Source organism: Anomalospiza imberbis, chromosome 1 (genome assembly GCF_031753505.1).
Source record: "Anomalospiza imberbis isolate Cuckoo-Finch-1a 21T00152 chromosome 1, ASM3175350v1, whole genome shotgun sequence".
NCBI classification, from domain to species: domain Eukaryota; kingdom Metazoa; phylum Chordata; class Aves; order Passeriformes; family Viduidae; genus Anomalospiza; species Anomalospiza imberbis.
Window position 1 is genome coordinate 101,376,423 of NC_089681.1, and position 4,836 is coordinate 101,381,258.

General features: G+C 34.9%; 1 long non-coding RNA gene across 1 annotated transcript; it reads left to right on the forward strand.

The window, feature by feature from the left end:
• Positions 1-1,809: 1,809 nt before the first annotated feature.
• LOC137481934 (uncharacterized) lies at positions 1,810-4,611 on the forward strand. Its single transcript, XR_011003797.1, has 2 exons — positions 1,810-1,962; positions 4,158-4,611. It is a non-coding gene; the product is annotated as an uncharacterized lncRNA (long non-coding RNA).
• The last annotated feature ends 225 nt before the right edge of the window (positions 4,612-4,836 follow it).

The following is a 4,836-nucleotide window of genomic DNA, read 5'->3' on the forward strand; positions in this document are numbered from 1 at the left end:
AACAGATTAAATCATTCATACAGAAAGCCAAATCACAATTTAAAAAATAAAACTCAAACATCAGACTTTTCTTTACACAGAAAAATGAAAATAAGAAACCCCTCATTTATCCTTCAAGAATATATTTTATGCTCACAAACACAGAATTAGAAAAATACAATACAATACAAAAAAATCAGAAAAATATTGAATAAATTTCATAGAGATTTTAGTCCTGATAGTCTGTGCATAGCTATTAAAACATTCAGCATTTTTCAGCCTTCCTTTCTTATATCATGTTTGGAATTGAGAACTGTTGGTATTTCAACCCTACAGAGGTAATTTTCCTTTATTTCCTGGGAAGTCTCAATCTTAATCAATAAACTCAGTTTCATGTCCTATTAATTATTTCTAAAAGGTTGACATTATAAGTTAACTAGCAGGGTATTTAGTAGACTCACTGTAAATATTTCATTTTAGAAGTTGAAGCTCATTTTATACATCAATCAGAATGCAATTTTCCTTAGTAATACACAAATGTAATGGGTTTCACCTCTGTGCCTTTATGTCAGCAGGTACACAATTTATGAACTTCATAGAAGCAGTATGGAGATAAAATAAATTTTTAAATATATGCTTAATATTTTACTAAATTACAAAATGAATGCAATTAGCAAAACTTTCTATTTCCTAAAATTTAATTTATTTATCTGGAATAGATTTGTTCCTTGGATTATTAGGTTCAGTAGTCACATAATACAAGATGCAGTATTCAAAACAGGTATTACTCTTTTGAAGTAAAGCAAGACTCTTGTAAAAAATTACCCACTCAAAATGAAAAAACACTGGGGGAGCTATTTTTTCTCCAGATAACATAATAATTATTTTAGGAATAGTTTGATACGATCTTAGAATTAAACACATATTACTGCTGAAAACAACCACATAAAATGGACTTTGGTGATTGCGTTCTTATTTCTTAGAACAACAAGAAATCTCAGGTAAGAGGCACTTTTTTCCCAAACAAAATGCCACGTATGCAAAATTTGTGCAATAAAGAACTGAAGAAGTACTTTTTCCTCCTCTTTCTAGACCAGTTCTTAATTCCTCTGATGTCCCTTCATATAAGCATTCACACCAGTGGGTCTTCTTTCCAATTTCCTCCTGCTCACCCCAAGAAAACTTAATGGGCTTTGGCCTCCAGTTCTACATTCTTGTCCTTGAATCACAGCTACAAATGTGTTAATGGCAATTAAAGCATTTACTTTCTATCCACAACGATGGGGTTCATTTCAAAAATTATTTCTGATGTTTTTAAGAAAGTTTTCAATTTCCTGAGGTAAAATGAACAATATGCTATACAAATATATAATTTAAATATATGAAATGTAGCAATTATGGTAATGCTAATATCATAAATATTCTCATGAATTCTTAATAATATTTTTCATAACTACGCAAAACTCCAAATCTATATGGAAAACCAGGACTTCTTTTGGTTTTAGTGCCTCAAGGCAAGTCAGTGTGTGGTATCAGTGCAGATCTGCTCACCAACTGCTGCTGGGAACTTGTGAGGGGGCCTCCACCCTGCATAAACTCACCTGCCATCTTTGCAATATCTTCACTTTTTAAGTTGTTTTCTTTTTGTCTTCTCTCTAAATCTATGCAACTTCATTGGCAAAGCTCCCTCCAGCAGATTTTCTGACTTGCAGGCAAAACCTTTATATAGCACCAGTGTTACCATACAGACATCAATTCAACCCTTAGTTGTTTCAGTGCTCTGTGCAAACACAATGCACAGTTCACATGTGTCACAGTACAATAATTGGATGTAACCACTTGGTGTCCTCACCCCTCTTGCCTTGCAAAAAATTTTGAAAATTGTATCTGATGGCCAGCAGTGACTCGGCAGCAGCCATTTGTTTCCTCCTTTTATTGGAATGTTTGCTGAGAAATGCGTGATGGTGTAGAGTAATTTTTTATGTATTTATTTAATATAAATTAAAATTCTTAAAAAAAGAAAATTAAACTATTAAAGCCAGTAAAGGTGACTCTTAAAGGAACTTGAAGCATCATGGCATGCACAACTTGGGAAGGGAGTACTACATGCATACTTGGGATAAAAAAGAGCACATGTGTCACCTGACTATAAGTACTTATAAAAATGGATAGATTTTAAATTTGGTAGATTCTACAGATTTTTAAGCACATGCTTACCCCTAAGTCCTTGGACAGTCCAATTATATAACAAGTTTACAACTAATGATGTGCACAGCTACAAAAAGTAGCATAGTTGTAAAACTTTTTCAAATATGCTAAAATCTTCGTCTTTTTGCTCCATTTCTTAATTGGCTGGTCATATTTTCTTTCAGAGTAACTCCTTGTCATATTATGCCCTCAAATGTAACCAAATACTTGCTCCACTTTGTAGAAAAGCCAATGAAATTAAATAATGCAACATTTTGTTTCTCCTTTAACAATTCCTAGTGCAGTTCAGAAAGCATCTGTCCTTGCTAAGATTTAAACAGAATGGTTGTCAACAATCCCAGAAAGACTGAAATATCAGCCAAGAACAGAATAGAGGTAACATAATCCTGGGTCTTATCATGCCTCTTATATCTGAACGTGAGAAAACATGCAAGTGAGGAACTTGTTATTCCACCTCTAGATGATTAAATAATCCTCAAAGCAATGGCATTGCTTTTGAGGGCAGGAATGAGATAAAATAATGAAACTAACTCATGGATTTTCAAGTGCAGAATCTGGATCTGAATACTCTTTTAACACTAGCTGTGATATTTTCTATGACTTCTGAAGAACTGATCCTGAAAGGTGCTGAGAACTATCTTTGTGATAATCTATTAATATATGCAAGTGTTTCTGGATTGGATTAAATTACTCACATTTTACAGAATCAATTTCCTGTTGGATCTGTCTGTATTGAATGTATATGCCTGGTCTGAAATGCTGTTGATGTAGCTGACTCCACTTGAATTTTATAGCTTTTTCAGGTATGGAATGCAACACTCAGGATCATGCCTTAAGTCTTGCTCCTTGGAACACAGCAGAGAATTAGACATTGAAAACTATTGAAACACAGTTGAGTAAACATGACATTACCTGCAGCATATTGAAATTCAGCTTTCTTTAGAACCATTCTTGTTTAAACTGTGCACACTTTGCATAACAAAACCCTACAACATACAACAGTAGCCTACTTCAGGGCTTGAAAGACTGATGCTAAACTTTTGAAACTCAAAGCTTTGAAAATGCCACTATTTTTATCTGAAAAAAATAGATTCTTGAGGTCACATACTACTTCTTTTCATTTTGTCATTAGTAATGAAAGCGGGTTGTGTGGTATGTCACCAAGGAAGACATAGGGAACAGCCCACAAAAATAAAAACAAAGTACCAGCATTAACAAAACATGTCATTTTCTGCCATAACATTTAGCTCTACTTCTAAGGCTTTGTGACCTAAAAATTTATGGTATGAGAGAAAAACAGCAAACCCCACAAAAAGCATTTTTAATGCCATGGGAATTGTGCACACCCTAATTCCTTGTACTTTAAAAAAATTCCTTACTTGATACCTTTAAATACAAATTTCTTTCCCTCATTACCAGACCGAGAGAGTGTGCCAATGGTTAATATCAACAAAAGCAACTACAATAACAAAAATATCACTCTGCTTTTCCAGAATTCAAGGTATTATTACTGACACAGAAGAGTACATCTACCTTTTAGGAAATCTGACAAGTGATGTATGAAAAGTCTGACATGCTTCACAGAATGCTAGTAAAGCACAACATGAGTTAATGAATGTTGATAGAAGTAGACATAATGGTTAGGGCAGCTCTATTTAATCAAAAATATGTGGGTTTTATGCTTCTATTCATTTGTACAGGGAAGGTGCTTTCATTTTGCCATAAAATTTACATCAATAACATTGAGCAATCTGCTCATTTCTAGCTTCTAAATTTCTTTCTCTAGTCATGCGCTTCTCTTGTAGGCTCTGGACACTTAGAAATATGGGGGAATTACTCAGCATGCTTAATAATAATATTTTAAACAGATTGAAGTTCTTCTCCTCCTGTTAGATGTGCGAAGTTTTGCCAAGGCTTTCCTTTCAAAAGTTCTATCATGATCCTTTTTGTTACTTTGTCTCTGACTTCAGCATAAGCAAAAATTGTGGAAGAAAGAAGAGGACCCTCAGCCAAACTATTATCATTTGTAAGGACTTAAAGAGCACTGTTGCCTGTCTCAAACACTGTCAAGGCCACAGAAAAGACTAGCTTAAAGTTGAGCCCTACAGTAAGAACTTGAGGGAAGCACAGAAGGGAGGAATTTGCAGCAAGAAGATGTTCATTCCAGGTCTGGTGGAGGCAAGATCTACTTAGCACATCCTGGTCAACACATCCAGACAAAAAATTCTGCTGTGGCAAACTGTGGGAAAGGAAGCAACTGCTCATGCACATGCTGCCCCAAGTTATGGAAACATCTGTGAATACCCTGGATACCTAGAACTTGGACTGTATAAAGGTGGTACCCCCAGAAGAACAACTACAGGATACCACCACCAAGAAGCCCAGGGTGAAGAAGGACAAACAGGACAGCATTGGATCCACAGGTAGCGACTGTCTTCCACTTGACCTCACAATTTTTCTCTCCCCTCCTCTTTTTTTCTCTCTTTTTACCGCCTCTCTACCACACATATATTGTTAAATATAATCCCTGTTGTCTTTTGACATATGGTGTTGTTTGCACCTTAATTTGGACAGAGGCATCTCTCACTAACTGGATCTTAACAATCACTCAGAAAAAAAAAATAAAGAAAAGAAAAGCAACAAAAATGC